Below are 19,988 nucleotides of genomic sequence, written 5' to 3'. Positions count from 1 at the left end.
TTTCAAAACTCTGATGCATTCCCCAGGATTTGCAGTCATGTTATTGATTCATTACGTTCAGTTCATTTGAAACATTATCCATCTATGACTTTGACTTGTGGTTTGAGTTCTACCGAGAATAAAATCAGCAAAACATTTTTTTTCTTCTTTTTTTTTTCTTTCTTGAACTCCAATTTTTTTCCCAAAGATGTTCATGATAGCAGCAACAGAACAAGAGAATGTTTTTTTTGTCATGAGAGAGGCTGGGTCTGAGTTTGTTGAAATCTGATCCACTCATCCCTGAAACTTTGGTTACCACAGGTAGAAGGTATAGGCTCTTTAAGAAAATATGCAAGTGAATCTGAGCTTTCACATAAGTGTTACTGTTTGTAGAGATTAATATTTTAGGCTTATACTTAAAAAAAGTCACATTTCCAGAATAAATCACTCCTCCCCGCACCCCGTCGAGAATAGCTTTAACATCTCTGTGATGACAAATTGGTCAACACAAGAGTTAGCTCACCTGTATCTTAGATTTTCCGTCCTGTGTCTGCCCTTAACTTGATGCCCGACCTTGAGGGGTTCACTTAACCCCAGACTCAAGCATCATAGAAACAGCTTTCGAACATTCCAATCCCATAACTCCGAAGGAGACAGAAAGGTGGCAACCTCTTACAAACAAAGTGTCGAATTTCTAACCTCTGATCTCCTGATATTTCCAAGAGCTCTTTCAGGTCACTTTGTTTTGACTCTCGTGAACGGGGGTGAGAGAGGTAGTACAGGAACGATAAAGATGAATAGCAAGTCCCGAAGGGTGAGAGGGGATGTGTGAATGATAAATTCAGCTATCTTCACTGAGTATCTTCAAGAGCAGGGATCACTGCCAGACACAATAAGACGTGTAACAGGAGGGATGGAGACGCAGTCTCTGTCTTAGGAAGGCTTACAGGATGGAAGGAAAGTAAGAAATGATACAAGCAAAACAAAACAAGACAAACAAGCAGAAGCCCCAGAAGACTCACTGTAGGCCAGGCATGGGGGGTGATTATTGCCCTTGGGAAGGTTTACTCAGGACGATTGTATCTAGTTTGGAGAGGAAGATTCCAGAAAAACCTTCATTAGAAGATGACACTTACTCTGGGCTTTAGTGGATGGAGAAGTGTTTGCCTGATGGGAATGGAGCTTTTGGCTAACGGAAGGTGGGCACTCTATGCTTAGAGCTCGGAATACGTGGCCATTGGAAATAAATCTGAACTAGGTAATGGGGGCTGGGAAGATGACTCAGTTGGCAAAGAGTTTCCTATACTCAAGTGAGGATTTGCACTTGGGCTTCCAGGATCCATATAAAACCTGGGCATCGTAGTGCTCGGCTGTGAGAGCTCCCTTCCCCAAAATAAGGTGGAGAGTGATTGAGTAAGACACCTGACATTGACCTCTGGCCTCCTCACATATGTCTCATATACACTCATGGCGGGGCGGCTGGGGGTGGGGGAGGGATGCGCTCGTGACTTAACAGCCACAGTACTTTGGCAGTCGAGGCATCGTACACGGCTAGGAATCTGGCTTACATCTCGTGCTGGCGCTCTGAGACCAACTTGTTTTCTTTTTTTTTTTTTTTTTTGTTTTGTTTTTGTTTGTTTGTTTGTTTGTTTTTTTTCTTTCTTTTTTTTTTTATTAACTTGAGTATTTCTTATATACATTTCGAGTGTTATTCCCTTTCCCGGTTTCCGGGCAAACATCCCCCTCCCCCCTCCCCTTCCTTATGGGTGTTCCCCTCCCAACCCTCCCCCCATTGCCGCCCTCCCCCCATAGACTAGTTCACTGTGGGTTCAGTCTTAGCAGGACCCAGGGCTTCCCCTTCCACTGGTGCTCTTACTAGGATATTCATTGCTACCTATGGGGTCAGAGTCCAGGGTCAGTCCATGTATAGTCTTTAGGTAGTGGCTTAGTCCCTGGAAGCTCTGGTTGCTTGGCATTGTTGTACTTTTGGGGTCTCGAGCCCCTTCAAGCTCTTCCAGTTCTTTCTCTGATTCCTTCAATAGGGGACCTATTCTCAGTTCAGTGGTTTGCTGCTGGCATTCGCCTCTATATTTGCTGTATTCTGGCTGTGTCTCTCAGGAGCGATCTACATCCGGCTCCTGTCGGTCTGCACTTCTTTGCTTCATCCATCTTGTCTAATTGGGTGGCTGTATATGTATGGGCCACATGTGGGGCAGGCTCTGAATGGGTGTTCCTTCAGTCTCTGTTTTAATCTTTGCCTCTCCCTTCCCTGCCAAGGGTATTCTTTTTCCTCATTTAAAGAAGGAGTGAAGCATTCACATTTTGATCATCCGTCTTGAGTTTCGTTTGTTCTAGGGATCTAGGGTAATTCAAGCATTTGGGCTAATAGCCACTTATCAATGAGTGCATACCATGTATGTCTTTCTGTGATTGGGTTAGCTCACTCAGGATGATATTTTCCAGTTCCAACCATTTGCCTACGAATTTCATAAACTCGTTGTTTTTGATAGCTGAGTAATATTCCATTGTGTAGATGTACCACATTTTCTGTATCCATTCCTCTGTTGAAGGGCATCTGGGTTCTTTCCAGCTTCTGGCTATTATAAATAAGGCTGCGATGAACATAGTGGAGCACGTGTCTTTTTTATATGTTGAGGCATCTTTTGGGTATATGCCCAAGAGAGGTATAGCTGGATCATCAGGCAGTTCAATGTCCAATTTTCTGAGGAACCTCCAGACTGATTTCCAGAATGGTTTTACCAGTCTGCAATCCCACCAACAATGGAGGAGTGTTCCTCTTTCTCCACATCCTCGCCAGCATCTGCTGTCACCTGAGTTTTTTATCTTAGCCAATCGCACTGGTGTGAGGTGAAATCTCAGGGTTGTTTTGATTTGCATTTCCCTTATGACTAAAGATGTTGAACATTTCTTTAGGTGTTTCTCAGCCATTCGGCATTCCTCAGCTGTGAATTCTTTGTTTAGCTCTGAACCCCATTTTTTAATAGGGTTATTTGTTTCCCTGCGGTCTAACTTCTTGAGTTCTTTGTATATTTTGGAAATAAGGCCTCTATCTGTTGTAGGATTGGTAAAGATCTTTTCCCAATCTGTTGGTTGCCGTTTTGTCCTAACCACAGTGTCCTTTGCCTTACAGAACCTTTGCAGTTTTATGAGATCCCATTTGTCGATTCTTGATCTTAGAGCATAAGCCATTGGTGTTTTGTTCAGGAAATTTTTTCCAGTGCCCATGTGTTCCAGATGCTTCCCTAGTTTTTCTTCTATTAGTTTGAATGTGTCTGGTTTGATGTGGAGGTCCTTGATCCACTTGGACTTAAGCTTTGTACAGGGTGATAAGGATGGATCGATCTGCATTCTTCTACATGTTGCCCTCCAGTTGAACCAGCACCATTTGCTGAAAATGCTATCTTTTTTCCATTGGATGGTTTTGGCTCCTTTGTCAAAAATCAAGTGACCATAGGTGTGTGGGTTCATTTCTGGGTCTTCAATTCTATTCCATTGGTCTATCTGTCTGTCTCTGTACCAATACCATGCAGTTTTTATCACTATTGCTCTGTAATACTGCTTGAGTTCAGGGATAGTGATTCCCCCTGAAGTCCTTTTATTGTTGAGGATAGCTTTAGCTATCCTGGGTTTTTTGTTATTCCAGATGAATTTGCAAATTGTTCTGTCTAACTCTTTGAAGAATTGGATTGGTATTTTGATGGGGATTGCATTGAATCTGTAGATTGCTTTTGGTAAAATGGCCATTTTTACCATATTAATCCTGCCAATCCATGAGCATGGGAGATCTTTCCATCTTCTGAGGTCTTCTTCAATTTCTTTCCTCAGTGTCTTGAAGTTCTTATTGTACAGATCTTTTACTTGCTTGGTTAAAGTCACACCGAGGTACTTTATATTATTTGGGTCTATTATGAAGGGTGTCGTTTCCCTAATTTCTTTCTCGGCTTGTTTCTCTTTTGTATAGAGGAAGGCAACTGATTTATTTGAGTTAATTTTATACCCAGCCACTTTGCTGAAGTTGTTTATCAGCTTTAGTAGTTCTCTGGTGGAACTTTTGGGATCACTTAAATATACTATCATGTCATCTGCAAATAGTGATATTTTGACCTCTTCTTTTCCGATCTGTATCCCTTTGATCTCCTTTTGTTGTCTGATTGCTCTGGCTAGAACTCCAAGAACTATATTGAATAAGTAGGGAGAGAGTGGGCAGCCTTGTCTAGTCCCTGATTTTAGTGGGATTGCTTCAAGTTTCTCTCCATTTAGTTTAATGTTAGCAACTGGTTTGCTGTATATGGCTTTTACCATGTTTAGGTATGGGCCTTGAATTCCTATTCTTTCCAGGACTTTTATCATGAAGGGGTGTTGAATTTTGTCAAATGCTTTCTCAGCATCTAATGAAATGATCATGTGGTTCTGTTCTTTCAGTTTGTTTATATAATGGATCACGTTGATGGTTTTCCGTATATTAAACCATCCCTGCATGCCTGGGATGAAGCCTACTTGATCATGGTGGATGATTGTTTTGATGTGCTCTTGAATTCGGTTTGCCAGAATTTTATTGAGTATTTTTGCGTCGATATTCATAAGGGAAATTGGTCTGAAGTTCTCTTTCTTTGTTGTGTCTTTGTGTGGTTTAGGTATAAGAGTAATTGTGGCTTCATAGAAGGAATTCGGTAGGGCTCCATCTGTTTCAATTTTGTGGAATAGTTTGGATAATATTGGTATGAGGTCTTCTATGAAGGTTTGATAGAATTCTGCACTAAACCCGTCTGGACCTGGGCTCTTTTTGGTTGGGAGACCTTTAATGACTGCTTCTATTTCCTTAGGAGTTATGGGGTTGTTTAACTGGTTTATCTGTTCCTGATTTAACTTCGATACCTGGTATCTGTCTAGGAAATTGTCCATTTCCTGAAGATTTTCAAATTTTGTTGAATATAGGTTTTTATAGTAAGATCTGATGATTTTTTGAATTTCCTCCGAATCTGTAGTTATGTCTCCCTTTTCATTTCTGATTTTGTTAATTTGGACACACTCTCTGTGTCCTCTCGTTAGTCTGGCTAAGGGTTTATCTATCTTGTTGATTTTCTCAAAGAACCAACTTTTGGTTCTGTTGATTCTTTCTATGGTCCTTTTTGTTTCTACTTGGTTGATTTCAGCTCTGAGTTTGATTATTTCCTGCCTTCTACTCCTCCTGGGTGTATTTGCTTCTTTTTGTTCTAGAGCTTTTAGGTGTGCTGTCAAGCTGCTGACATATGCTCTTTCCTGTTTCTTTCTGCAGGCACTCAGCGCTATGAGTTTTCCTCTTAGCACAGCTTTCATTGTGTCCCATAAGTTTGAGTATGTTGTATCTTCATTTTCATTAAATTCTAAAAAGTTTTTAATTTCTTTCTTTATTTCTTCCTTGACCAGGTTATCATTGAGTAGAGCATTGTTCAATTTCCACGTATATGTGGGCATTCTTCCCTTATTGTTATTGAAGACCAGTTTTAGGCCGTGGTGGTCCGATAGCACGCATGGGATTATTTCTATCTTTCTGTACCTGTTGAGGCCCGTTTTTTGACCAATTATATGGTCAATTTTGGAGAAAGTACCATGAGGAGCTGAGAAGAAGGTATATCCTTTTGCTTTAGGATAGAATGTTCTATAAATATCCGTTAAGTCCATTTGGCTCATGACTTCTCTTAGTCTGTCTACATCACTGTTTAATTTCTGTTTCCATGATCTGTCCATTGATGAGAGTGGGGTGTTGAAATCTCCCACTATTATTGTGTGAGGTGCAATGTGTGTTTTGAGCTTTAGTAAGGTTTCTTTTACATAAGTAGGTGCCCTTGTATTTGGGGCATAGATATTTAGGATTGAGAGTTCATCTTGGTTGATTTTTCCTTTGATGAATATGAAGTGTCCTTCCTTATCTTTTTTGATGACTTTTAGTTGGAAATTGATTTTATTTGATATTAGAATGGCTACTCCAGCTTGCTTCTTCTGACCATTTGCTTGGAAAGTTGTTTTCCAGCCTTTCACTCTGAGGTAGTGTCTGTCTTTGTCTCTGAGGTGTGTTTCCTGTAGGCAGCAGAATGCAGGGTCCTCGTTGCGTATCCAGTTTGTTAATCTATGTCTTTTTATTGGGGAGTTGAGGCCATTGATATTGAGAGATATTAAGGAATAGTGCTTATTGCTTCCCGTTATATTCATATTTGATGTGAGGTTATGTTTGTGTGCTTTCATTCTCTTTGTTTTGTTGCCAAGACGATTAGTTTCTTGCTTCTTCTAGGGTATAGCTTGCCTCCTTATGTTGGGCTTTACCATTTATTATCCTTTGTAGTGCTGGATTTGTAGAAAGATATTGTGTAAATTTGGTTTTGTCATGGAATATCTTGGTTTCTCCATCAATGTTAATTGAGAGTTTTGCTGGATACAGTAATCTGGGCTGGCATTTGTGTTCTCTTAGGGTCTGTATAACATCAGTCCAGGATCTTCTGGCCTTCATAGTTTCTGGCGAGAAGTCTGGTGTGATTCTGATAGGTCTCCCTTTATATGTTACTTGGCCTTTTTCCCTTACTGCTTTTAATATTCTTTCTTTATTTTGTGCGTTTGGTGTTTTGACAATTATGTGACGTGAGGTGTTTCTTTTCTGGTCCAATCTATTTGGAGTTCTGTAGGCTTCCTGTATGTCTATGGGTATCTCTTTTTTTAGGTTAGGGAAGTTTTCTTCTATGATTTTGTTGAAGATATTTACTGGTCCTTTGAGCTGGGAGTCTTCACTCTCTTCTATACCTATTATCCTTAGGTTTGATCTTCTCATTGAGTCCTGGATTTCCTGTATGTTTTGGACCAGTAGCTTTTTCCGCTTTACATTATCTTTGACAGTTGAGTCAATGATTTCTATGGAATCTTCTGCTCCTGAGATTCTCTCTTCCATCTCTTGTATTCTGTTGGTGAAGCTTGTATCTACAGCTGCTTGTCTCTTCTTTTGGTTTTCTATATCCAGGGTTGTTTCCATGTGTTCTTTCTTGATTGCTTCTATTTCCATTTTTAATTCCTTCAACTGTTTGATTGTGTTTTCCTGGAATTCTTTCAGGGATTTTTGCGATTCCTCTCTGTAGGCTTTTACTTGTTTATTAATGTTTTCCTGTGCTTCCCTAAGTGTGTTCAGGTCTTTCCTGAAGTCCTCCAGCATCATGATCAAATATGATTTTGAAACTAGATCTTGCTTTTCTGGTGTGTTTGGATATTCCATGTTTGTTTTGGTGGGAGAATTGGGCTCCGATGGTGGCATGTAGTCTTGGTTTCTGTTGCTTGGGTTCCTGCGCTTGCCTCTCGCCATCAGATTATCTCTAGTGTTACTTTGTTCTGCTATTTCTGACAGTGGCTAGACTGTCCTATAAGCCTGTGTGTCAGGAGTGCTGTAGACCTGTTTTCCTCTCTTTCAGTCAGTTATGGGGACAGAGTGTTCTGCTTTCGGGCGTGTAGTTTTTCCTCTCTACAGGTCTTCAGCTGTTCCTGTGGGCCTGTGTCTTGAGTTCACCAGGCAGCTTTCTTGCAGCAGAAAATTTGGTCTTACCTGTGGTCCCGAGGCTCAGGTTTGCTCGTGGGGTGCTGTCCAGGGGCTCTCTGCAGCGGCAGCAACCAGGAAGACCTGTGCCGCCCCTTCCGGGAGCTTCAGTGCACCAGGGTTCCAGATGGTCTTTGGCTTTTTCCTCTGGCGTCCGAGATGTGTGTGCAGGGAGCAGTCTCTTCTGGTTTCCCAGGCCTGTCTGCCTCTCTGAAGGTTTAGCTCTCCCTCCCACGGGATTTGGGTGCAGAGAACTGTTTATCAGGTCTGTTTCCTTCAGGGTCCCGCGGTGTCTCAGGCAGGGGTCCTGCCGCTCCTGGGCCCTCCCCCACGGGAGCCCAGAGGCCTTATACAGTTTCCTCTTGGGCCAGGGATGTGGGCAGGGGTGAGCAGTGTTGGTGGTCTCTTCCGCTCTGCAGCCTCAGGAGTGCCCACCTGACCAGGCGGTTGGGTCTCTCTCTCACCGGGTCTGGGAGCAGAGAGCTGCTGCGGGCCGGGATCCGCGGGTGTGGGACTTCCCCCAACTTGTTTTCTTCACGCTGCCATTACGATGCATTTTTAAGAAGGCAAAGGCCATTGCAATCTGTCCGGTGTTTTCTACTGCCCCAGTGTGGTTGTGTGGCCCGTGTCTATGTCGCTGAATGCTTTCTAATTGCATTAGAGAAACGCTGGATATCTTTCTACCACATCACGGCAGCAAGCACTGGCCAGCACTCATATTGGCAGCACCGAAGAGTCCTTCTGGCTCCTGTGTGCATAAAACTGCTCTCTGTTTAGCATACAGTGTGAACATCAAAACGACCGGGTCCTCATATCAGAGGAAATGGGACTATTTCCAAACCAGACTAAATTTAAGTGTAGGACATTACCTATGTTTATCATCCTGGTGCTTATTACTTTTGCATCCGTTTTGGACTTAACTGTCCATTAAATATCTTTACTGGAGGTTTTTTTAAAACTTTGTCTTGTTCTTGTCTTCATTACTGAGTTCTCTGCCAGCTGCCTGTGTTATCAGAGACCACATAAAGGCATGTGAGGAATAAGTGGTTCTTATGCAATTTCCCTTGTCCTTGTCAATTGCAGGCATAGCTCTCATGAATCATTGAAATTCATACTGTCCTGGAGTGAGCCCAGTAGTGCTTCGAGTATTCACGAGGAAGGCTCTTGAAGTGCCCCTCAAGGAATCATAGGGCCATGCTAACTGCGGCAAGTAAAGGGCTGGATAGCAGCTTGAAGCCTAGATAAAGATTGGGCCAAAGTCCTCACATGAGGTTCTCAGTTCATTTGTGTTCGCAGGGTCAACATTATCATTTATGCCCACTGGTATCAAACTTCAAAGTAAAAAAGATTTTTTTTTTTTTTTGAGGCAAGGAAGAGGAAGATTCGGGAGCAAAATTATAGCAACCGTATGTAGCAACCACATCACCACCCAAACAGGAGGCATTTAACGGGAGCTTTTGCATCAAGGACTACATAATTTTGATGGGGGGTGGGGGGTGGGGGGTGGGGGAGATCCTACAAAATTGTTATTGTTTTCATTTTTTTCTGATGAGAAAACTGAAGCACGTGGTTATGGAGCTGTCGATTCAAGTAAGCGCTGGGGCTGTGACATGGAGACGTTTTCTCCAATGGGCAGAGCATGCAGCTTAGTGGTAACAGAACAGTTAGCTCAGTTAGCTCAGATTGGATTAAGGGGTGGGGGGGGTTGTGTATAGCAGATGCTGTAGAATTTAAGCAAGATCTCTGAGAGGCATAGAGACTCCCCTAGCTTCAAGAGTCCTGAAGACTCTCAGCTGGGTGCTTCTCCGGCTATTATCATGTGTAGATGGAAACCAGCAAGCCTAAGACATTTCTCCTTAGAATCTAAGCCCATGTCTAAGGGAAAGGGCACCTTGCAGGACCATGCCTTTTGCCTTTCAGTTGGACAGTAGAGCTCATTGTCAGACCCCGCCCATAAATCCTTCTCTCTTCTGTAGGCATGGAGAGCAAAGTTCTTCCGGCCATCTTTGGTTCTTGCTGGACTAAGACCAGCAGTGTGGTGGAGAAAGCCTTCAGAAGGTTCTCTCTCTCTCTCTCTCTCTCTCTCTCTCTCTCTCTCTCTCTCTCTCTCCTGGCTCTGACCTTTCCTTTCCTTCCATAAAACCTTGGGTGCATTACGTTGCCTTCCAAAGTCTCTTCTTTAGTATATGTCCAGGGGAAGTGATAGGCCAATGTGGCTGTGGAAGCTGATACGATAACACGTGTGAAACACGAGTGATAGTTGGTGGGGCTAGTTCCGCTCAACACCAATCAAGGAGATACAGGTAGCCAGGAGTGTGACTTTAATGGGAGCTCTGCCCCTGAGAGGCCAGAACTTGTCCTTTCCTGAGGACCAATGGAGTAGGTCTGTGGTCCATGTAGTGCTCCCAGTCATGCTTAATGGCTTGGCTTCATGGGAATTTTCTGTGCTTGGTATGTGCTAGCATGTACCATGAATTTGTATAAACCTGCTTATTAAAGAGGTAAATGTATGATTTTCTTGTATAAAAGCATATGAGTGAGTCCGAAGAGAAAGAAAGGGGGAGGGGAAGAGAGAGAAAGAGAGAGAGAGAGAGAGAGAGAGGTGTTGATTCTAATCTAGGCTCTTGACTTCCATATACATTAACTGAAGCCTCAGAAACACATTTTGCTCTACACTGCTTGACACTTGCACAGAAGCTCACAACCCAAATACAGATGTTGTGAACAAACACAAGCGTTTACTGTGTGCAATGTGCACTTTACCATTCCGTCTAGGTCATCCATTCCCTTGCGATGGAGAAACCAAACCCCATATTCCCAGAGGCTTGTTCGTGTCCCTTTCAGCTTAGTGGAGAGTTGGCTCAGTAGTTCTGACCTTGGAAGAACAGATTCTCCTTGTCGTTTCCTCAAACAGGTACCCCTGTACCTCTGTGCTGTAGAGAGTCATGGGGCTGTGTCACTTGGCTGTGGAAGCCCAGTAGGTCAGCTCAGCGGGATGCTGCAAGCTCAGGAGGAGAATCTTGTGCATACTGCTTCTCCTCTCTGTATTGGTCTCCTCTGGGCATTTGTTTGAGACAAGACCCTTTGGAGCTCATGCTGCTCCTGAGCTTTTGATCTTCTGCTGGGATTATCTGCATGCACTCTCACAGCTGCCAGTGCAGTGCTGGGGATTGAAACACTGTTTCACTGTTACACTGAGCTGCATCTCCAGTCCATTGAAAACACAGTTTACAAACAAGCGGTTCCTATTTAGCTAGTTGTTCCCCTCCTGGAAACAGAGTAACCAGAAGACCATGAGCTCATGACCAGAAGACCTGTTTGGACTTCAGTTTGGACATGTTCTTGGACCTCAGTTCTGTGATGAGGGACATGTTCTTCCTTCATTTGTTCACTCTTCAAAGTGACGATAGTCAACTCGGTCTATAGCAAAAGAATCCTAATTTTCACCTGTGGTTAAGGAAAGCACATAGGAAAAAAAAAAAAAAAGAAAACCTATAGAAGGTCTTGTTCAATTTCACGCAGGTTCAAGACTCTGCTTCATGTCAGGGTTTGTATTCCTGCACAAAACATCATTACCAAGAAGCAAGTTGGGGAGGAAAGGGTTTATTTAGCGTAAACTTCCATATTGCCAAAGGAAGTCAGGACTGGAACTCTAGCAGGTTAGAAAGCAGGAGCTGATGCAGAGGCCATGGAGGGATGTTACTTACTGACTTGCTTTTCCTGGCTTGCTCAGCTTGCTTTCTTATGGAACCCAGGACCACCAGCCCAGGGACTGCACCACACACAATGGGCTGGGTCCTCCCCCACCCCCATCACTAGTTGAGAAAATGCCTTACAGCTGATCTCATGGAGATAACTCCAGCTTGTGTCAAGTTGACACACAAAACCAGTCAGCACAATATGTTCCTGTGGTTTCCACTTCTTAGTTGGTGCAGGCCTGAAGAGCACAGCCACCTAGGTATGTGGAAAGCCTTCTCCACAAATGATGGTTGGAACAGTATAGAAAGCCTACTTTACCAAGCACCATGGAGTTCAATTGCTAAGTTATTGAACACCATTGAAGTCGCTGCAGTGGTTGGTGAGGAGAACTCTCTGTGGAGAGTTTTGTGCTGATGGCCTTGCTTGGGCAGACTGTACTCAGACACAAGCAAGGAGAAGCATTGAACTTCACAGACTGGAAACCATGAAAAAGGCTGTGGGGTTTCTGGTTTGCCTTCCCACTTTCCCAGATGAGAACCCTTGTTACAGAGCAATTAACTCTGCTGGGGGATGGAGTCTTCTTTAGCTGTTGTGCCCAAGGGCCTAGGTTAGGCACGGATGGGGAAATCTACAGGAGTATCAGAAGAAGAAGAGGAACAGCAGGAGAATTTGCAAAAGGAGTTGCACTGAGACTTCATCATTCCCTGTCAGAGTGGCTATTGTGTTGAAAACAAGATAAACAGACACTGGGTGCCAAGGGGAGTGCACCCTGGTGCAGCCTCTGTGCAGCTGAGGATGGAAATTCTTCAAACACTAAAGAATGAGCCATTGTACGAAGCAGCTGTCATGCCTATGTTTGTACCCTAAGGAATTGCAGCTATCCTACCATAGTCAAACACACACACACACATTTATAGCCAAGACATGCAACCGTCAACCAACCAACAGATAAAGAAAACATGGTTCATTACACTATGGCATTTTATTTAGCTGTAAAGAAGGGTGGAATTATGACATTTGCAGGAGAAATAGATGGAACAAGAGATCATTAAGGGAGGTAAGCAAGACTCAGAAAGACAACTAGCTCATTTAATGGGAAGAAGAGGACCAAGGAGGCAGGGGAGGGAGCGGGGAAGTTTGGCAGGAAGTAAATATAAGCAAGGCTTGCATGATATGCCTGTATGAAAATGTCAAAATGAAACTCAATATTTTGTATGCCAATCATAAAAAAATTTTAAAAACAGTTTCCTCATATCCCATCCTGTGCTAGAGCAAGAACTCTTTCCCCTTTCCCTTCACATCTTATTTTTATGTGTGGCCTACGGAGTTTAAGAGAAGGGTTATATCAGGAGACGGTCGAGGATGAGAAGGGAGAATGGGGTGACTCCCTTTAGTGGGTGACTAAACTAAAATTAATTTTAAATGTATGAAACTGTCTGACCACAAAAAAGTTCTCCATCTCAACTTTAGCACCGGTGGTGACATCAAGGTCAGATCCTCTGAGGATCTGTCTACTGTAGGACATTTAGCATCATCTCTGGTTCTACACAGACAAGGTACCTCTCCTCTCCACATCTGTGAAGAAAATGTCTCTAGATGTCTCCAAATGTTCTCTGAGTGGCAACATCATTTCTAGTTGAGAACCCAGGCTACGTCATTGAGTTGTCTGTCTGTGACAGGACGGACCATTCCTTCTTTCAAAACAAACTAATGCCAAACCATTTAATAATGTTCCAGTCTTTTTGATGTGCATGAATGTCACATTTCCATGTACAGAGTTGAACACATACCACCGCCACCACCCTCCCCACTGCTATTTAAAATGAAGGAAACTCCATGAAGCTCAACAGCTGAAGAGACACACTCTCTCCCCTTTCTGGTGGGGCCACCAGAGAGAACTCAGATTTACTGGGTGACATAAATGGAGTTTCACTGGCTGTTGAGTAGAGAGGAATGCTTCAAAAACAAATCCCATGATGAAGTCCACAGCATATTGATAAGCAAGAAGGAACAGCAATATATTATAAACTCTCATGTACTTCCGAGTTCAAGGTTAATAATGGAGTCCGCAACAAGGCCTTTTCAGAAAGGGAGCACAGGAAGGTTTACATAAGTGCCCTCAGCACACACTCAATTTCGTGTCAGCTGGCCTGTCCCTTATCCTGTTCTTGGCTCTGCATCTCTTCCATTCAAACAGTGTGTGCTGGGAAATGCAGAACACTGTAGCCTAAACACAATGTAAAGGAGGAAAGAGAAGAAACTGGGAAAATAATAATAATCACGCGATGTGTTCCCAGACTCGTCGACTCTTGGCCTCTTTGAATGCTCTCTGTCAGGATGCCCTCCACACAGGGCTGTTGAGAACCTGCAGGGAGGAGAGCGTTCTCTGGCCTTAGCAGAAACACAGAAGCACTCAGAGAGACGAAATGTCTTTTGTATCCAAGAAACAAACAGTAGTTACCCTCTCAGCATTTAATAGCCTCAGCAAGGTCAAGGTTACCAGAGAAAGCGGAGAAAAATATTGTAGGATTTGCCTCCAAAACCTTAATTATCAAGGCTGGTTGGCTTAAGGACAAAAGAGCTAATTGTTTCTGAGGGGAACGGTTTTTCTCTTCTTTTTTTTTATTGTTCCATTATCATTTTTTTAAATCTATTTTTGTTGTTCCTTTTCCTATTAAATGTGCACATGCATGTGTGTCCTTATCCTCATGCACACAGACTCCCAGGGAGAGAGTTCTCTTTGACCACATATCCTGTCCTGAAACCCAGGGAAACTCAGAGGGCATAGCCTTTCCCAGCAGCTCTCTGCTTGAGGTGAACTCCACCTGTCAAACTCCTCTGTCTGCATAGTGCTCATTTCTGATCTCACAAAAGACCAAGAATTGGAAACTGCCTTTCAAGATACCTTTTTAAAAAGGCCTGTTGGAAGATCAATTTTCCACTATGATTGGAGTGTTACATGCCTGTCTTAGAAAAATTGGAATTTAAATAAAAGTGAGTAGAAAATAGAAGGAGAGGGGGGAGGGAGAAGGGAAGATAGGGAGAGGGAGGCAGAAGGGAACGGAGAATGAATGATTTTCTCACAGCAAGCTGGGTGCCTGGGGCTCTAGGGCTTCAAGAATCTTTTTCAGGTGGGAATTTACAAGGCCATCACTGAGGTGCCTTCGTTTATCTGTTCTCTGTATTACAAGTGAACCCTAATTCAAAATAAGAGTGCCATAAATATTCATCAGACATTACACATTTTATTTTAATTATGATCTATGTAACACATGTGAAAGAATAAAGAGAGGCAGCCAGCAATAAGTGGGATCCTAGAATGCTGGAAGCAGTCATTTTGGTCAATCTCTTGTCTTACAAGCCAAGAACAAGTGTGAAATAATATTATCTTTTTTTGAACCCTGGTCTGTCCATAATTTAACACCACTCTGATTAGGGCTTCTTAGAAAAAGCCAATTTTGTTGTTTAAAAATCAGCCTTTTTATCCAGGGGTGGTGGTGCATGCCTTTAATTGTAGCACTTGGGAGGTAGAGGCAGATGGATTTCTGTGAGCTTGAGGTCAGCCTACATAGAGAATTCCAGGAGAGCCAGACCTATATCATGAGCTCTTGTCTCAAAAAACAACAAAACAAAACATCGGCCTTCTTGTTCAACATTTTAGGAGAGGATAGAAAAACAAAGGGTATCTTCAAAATTCTTCTACATCATTGGTCCTAAGTCCTAACAGTGCATGCTGGTTTTTCTTGGGTATTAAAATAGTCAGACGCCTGTCCCACCACTGGAAGTTACTGAACCAGAATGTTTAGAATTTATATGTTCATATTTAGGAATTTACCAAATAGGCTTTATTTATTTATTTTACATGTATGAGGCTTTGCTTTGGTATATGTGCATCATGTGACTGCCCTGTGCCCAAGGAGGTCAGGAGAGAGATTTGGATCCCCTAGAGTGGGAATTACGCACGGTTGTCAGGCACTATGGGATGCTGGGAATGGAATATGTGTTCTCTGCAAGGCTAACAAGTACTTTTAACCAAGGGGACATCTCTCTAGCTTCTAAAATGTATAGCCCAGGCTGGCCTTGAACTTGTGATCCCCCTACTTGCCCTTCTTCAGTATGAGCATGTGCCACCACAACAGGAGCATGTCCGTGTTTGAAAAGCAGCTTCAGAGATGGCCCTATTACTATTCTGTGGGGTGCACTGCTCGTCTGTGCTCTTATATCTAGAGGTCAGGTTTCACGAGCTAAATCTGAAGCTTTGACTAGGAGAATTCCAAATCACCAGAAAATTTCCATGAGTTTTAGTCCATCAGGTTGGCCAATGATTGCTATTTATAAATGGAAAGTTTTTTAATTCTTTTTGTGAAGTCAACACATAATAAATTCCAACATTCATTTTTTCCTCCTTAAATTGTAATAAACGTTTCTGGCTAGTGAGGAAAAAGTCATACTTTCTAACCTTTTTCCATAGATGGATTTTGATCATGTGATTTGATTTTGGCCAATGGGATGTGAGGGGAAGTAATATACAGACATTTGGGCTGTGGCTTTAAGAGAAAAGCTTGTTCCCCCTCTTCCTTCCCTCCTGTTCACTCGAGACTCACTGTCGCAACTGTGACCTAGACAATCATGCAACAGAAATAATCCATCTCACATAAGAACTTGTGTTTTTGCCGTTTTTAGAAGAGTTCAGCTAGTAAACCCTGCATTTCTTAGATCTTATTTCCTTATTTAGTGTCTGCAACATAACACATCATTAAGTGCTTCCCGGCTGCTGTCAAGTCTCTTGCTTGCTACCTATGTTTGAAAGCCTGACATTGTCAATCACACCTGTTTATTCAACAGCTACATGCTGACTAATGCTTGTCTGCAAAACAGAAAAGAGGGACATACAGTTTCAAGCCGTGGCCAATGTGTGAGCAAAAAGTTAGTCTTAGGATTCAGCACTAACTGCCACTTATTCCTGAGGTACAGTTTCCTTCTCTAGGAACACAGGGTTCCACTCCTGACCCTCTCTGTATAGACATGGACACAGGATGAGCTCTCGATCCGTCCTGCTAGCTCACTGCCTTCACGCCTCCTGGATGCCTTCACATTGTTTGTCCCTCTAAATTCTATTTATTTTATTATTTTTTGCTTGTGTGCCTATTCAGGCTAAGTTCTCTTAGAGCCTGCTGTCATTAGTGCCCTTGGAATCAACTTCGAGCCTCCCCTGAATTGAGAAACCATTTCTCCCTCGCCTCCGCTCACCCCATCACAATATTCCAACCATGTCCAACATTCTTCTAGCAGGTTGCATTTAGAGAGAAACTGTTGATTCAGAAAGTAAGGTCAGACTAACAAGCACGCCTTCTGCTTCTGATGAATTTCCCATTGTTCTTTTCTGTGGTATTGTTTTTATGTACTTCTTACTTCCAGACTGTCTTGGGCTGTGTGCCACATTTCTAGTCTTGGGGAAAAGTATGCTTGAAAGAACATAGAAATAGATTGGAGGATGTTCTGTTTTCTCTGATAGTACAATGACAGCTGCAGTCTTTGTCTCTGTGTACACTTCAGTTGTCCTTAGAGTTGGAGCACTTGTGTGTTGCTAAGTCTGGCATCCTCTTGTATGGTCAGATGCCCATTATATATAGTGAGTGTGTGTGTGTGTGTGTGTGTGTGTGTGTGTGTGTGTGTGTGTGTGTTGGCAGAACTGAAACAAAAACACATAAGCAAACAGTGAATGTTTGTTAATACAATATAAAAACTTGGAGCCCAAGTGGCATTTCTAGAGGCCCCTTCTTTGTGAAATGAAGGAGTGGTTGTCTAAGATGATAATTGTGTTAATGTTTATTGCATAGTTTTGTATGTCAGATGATGATAAAAGTTGCCTTCAAACACATTTGGCAGTGTGTAGCTTACTTCTGTAAGAGTGTAAATATATTTTAACTTTCTGATACTGGAAGAAATCTTATTTCTTCAACATGACTCCCCCCAGTCTGGTCGCCACTTAGATTCGAGGTTACCCCCAGTTGCACCCTTTCCTCCTGTTCTTTGTCTGAGTGTTCTGCCTGTAATAGTTAGGGAAATGAGGTTCCTATAACAAACATTCCCACAGTATTTTCTCTTTCAAACACTACAGAGCCTTCTTATACTCTGACCTGGCCAAGAGAGAGGATCCTGGTGGGCAGATTTCTCATCTATGAGGCCAATCTGATCGTCAAACTGATGTAAGTCCTGCCATCTTGAATTTTCATTTTTCTTATTGTTGTGATGGAATGCTTCACAAAGGCAGCTTAATGAAGGATGGATTTAATTTCATATTATTGGGTGGTGGGGAAGGCATGGCGGCGGGCATATGAGGAAGCTGGTCACATTACATCTTCAGTTAGGAGGCAGGGAGAGATGAATGGTGGGACCCTGCTTACCCTCTCCCTTTTATTCACGTTGTGATTCCAGATCACGGATGACACTGCCCATGCCCAGGGTAGACCTTATCCTTGTCTCAGTCACCTCTGCTCAGGAGTGCCCCCACAGGCGTGCTCAGAGCTTGGCTCCTAGGGGTTTCTAAATACCTGTAAGTTGACAGTTGGAATTCATCAATGCAACTTTACTTCTTGTCATTTCGATACCCAAATGCCGTACCTTTAAATCATATTTTTTTATCCCTGGTTCCTAAAGCCCATGTTCACCTCATAAAACATTGTGTATTTTGTCCATCTCTAGAAGTCTCTAGAGACTTAATGATTTCATTGCACTGTTCTAAAGTTTGAGAAAAAAATTCTACTGAGATTTGGGCAACCTTTTAACTGTGAGCTCTGTTTTTTTTGGTTTTTTTTTGTTTTGTTTTTTTGTTAAACAACAACAAACCAAGTTACTTTTTTTTTCCAACAAGGGAAGAATAGAGGTATACCAAGGAAAGATGGGCCAAGGTAAGTCTCTAGCATAGAGAAAGCATCAAATACTGAAACCCTATGTCTGGGATCTAGGACTTGTGATGAATTTATCTTGGCTCCAGCAGCATTGGTCAACATGCCTTCCGGTTCTAGTTGCTAACGTGAATGACCTCTTCTTGGGATGGTTCCACTCTGGGTTTGCAACTTTTATCAGTAGGTGAATGAACCATAGTCTTGGCATCTCCATCATCCTGAAATCTTCATTGCAATTTAGGCTTCACCGTCTTGGCTTCGTGCAATGGCATCATGGGACTTTCTTGTAGGGAATCTCAGATGTCACACACTGCCTGGCTTCGAGAACTTTCTGGAACCTTGGTGCACCCTTCATGGTCCTCTTCATGTTTGTATCTTTTGTGCCTTTAAATCAGTATGTGGATGACCCTGCTATGTTGTCTTTCAAAGTTTAGATAGAGCCTTGCCCCACTGAATATAGTAACAATGGCCTTCTAGTCCCTACGTGGCCACTTGGGAGCACAGAACCTCTTTGATGGCATTGTTATTTACTCCCTTCTTTCAAATTAATTTATATTTTAATGATTTAGAATCTTCCAAAGTTGGCCTCTGGCCTGCAGGCTCCCCTCTGATTATTCTAGCACAGAGCATGAGGTTTCCCTTTTTTCATTAAAGTATTTTTTTTAATTTCATAGATGAGTACTGTATGTACATTATTTCTATCCCTTACTTTCTCTCTCTTCAACTCCTCCCATGTTCTTTCCGTTCCTTTTCTTTAATTTTTTCACATGTGTGCATGCCCATGCATGCTGCACACATGGGCATGCATAGCACAATGTATGTGTGCACACATACACACACATATACACGTGCATGCATATGCACATACACATATAAGTATACAGCCTGATGAATCCCTTTAGTGTTGCTCAAGTATGAAAACACATTTAAGGTAACCGCTTGGGATTGAATTACCTATTAGGGAGCTCAATCTCAGAGAAGACTAACCATCTCCCACTCCCCACCCCCCACTCAGCAGTGGGTGTGAGGGGTGAGGTCTTTCATGATGGGACTCTCTTCGATTGTAGGTTCCTTGTCTGCACCTTCCTTGCCTGCAATCTTGGATCCACTCATACTATACTCATACTACATACTAGCCACACTGCACCTTTTTCACCTCTTTCTGCACTACTTGTTACTTTCTTTTCCTTGTAGGCCAGCATAAAAGCCGTGAGAGGTAACTATCCCACAGCCTAAATGCCACCCTGTCTTGAAACTTCTACCAAATCAACTAGTCAATGGTGTTTGAATTCAGCTCTACTCACAGTCTCAGGACACAGGCAGAAAGAATCCAGGTTCTTTGCTAGAATAAAACACGAATGTTTTTAACCCATGTTTGGATACAGCCCTTTCCCTGCTTGGAAGCCTCCTGAGCTGGACCGCCATTGCTCGTTATTTGGTGTTCTTTTTTTTTTTTTTTTTTCCCGGAGCTGGGGACCGAACCCAGGGCCTTGCGCTTATTTGGTGTTCTTATCTTCCATTCTCTCACCACATGGCCTGTTACTCTTACTTGCATCTTTATAGGACTTCTCCAGTACACAATTCCAACTCTGCCACATTCCATCCGTAAACCAGTTCTGAAGGCCTTCAAATCACATGGTCACTATGGCACCACTCCTTGGTACCAATTTTTGGCATTAGTTACTTTTCTCATTGTTGTGACAAATACCTTTTTTTCTTTTGTTTAAGAAAAAAATTTAAAGATTTATTTATTTTATGTATGTGAGTACACCGACGTTCTCTTCAGACACACCAGCAGAGGGCATCAGATCCCATTACAGATGGTTGTGAGC

At 42.7% G+C, this 19,988-nt stretch overlaps 1 long non-coding RNA gene across 13 annotated transcripts in view; it reads left to right on the top strand.

Annotated features, from left to right (window-relative positions):
* The window catches only part of LOC102551339 (uncharacterized), a 254,334-nt gene that overhangs the window by 30,799 nt on the left and 203,547 nt on the right, over positions 1 to 19,988 (top strand). For all 13 annotated transcript variants that reach the window (XR_015637349.1, XR_015637344.1, XR_015637341.1 and 10 more), the window contains one exon: positions 17,370 to 17,457. This is a non-coding gene — a long non-coding RNA (uncharacterized LOC102551339). The remainder of the gene's footprint in view (positions 1 to 17,369; positions 17,458 to 19,988) is intronic.

The sequence above is a fragment of the Rattus norvegicus genome, chromosome 14 (genome assembly GCF_021556685.1).
Source record: "Rattus norvegicus strain SHRSP/BbbUtx chromosome 14, alternate assembly SHRSP_T2T, whole genome shotgun sequence".
NCBI classification, from domain to species: Eukaryota; Metazoa; Chordata; class Mammalia; order Rodentia; family Muridae; genus Rattus; species Rattus norvegicus.
Note: the sequence above shows the minus strand (reverse complement) of the source record. Positions and strands in the feature narration are given on the sequence as shown.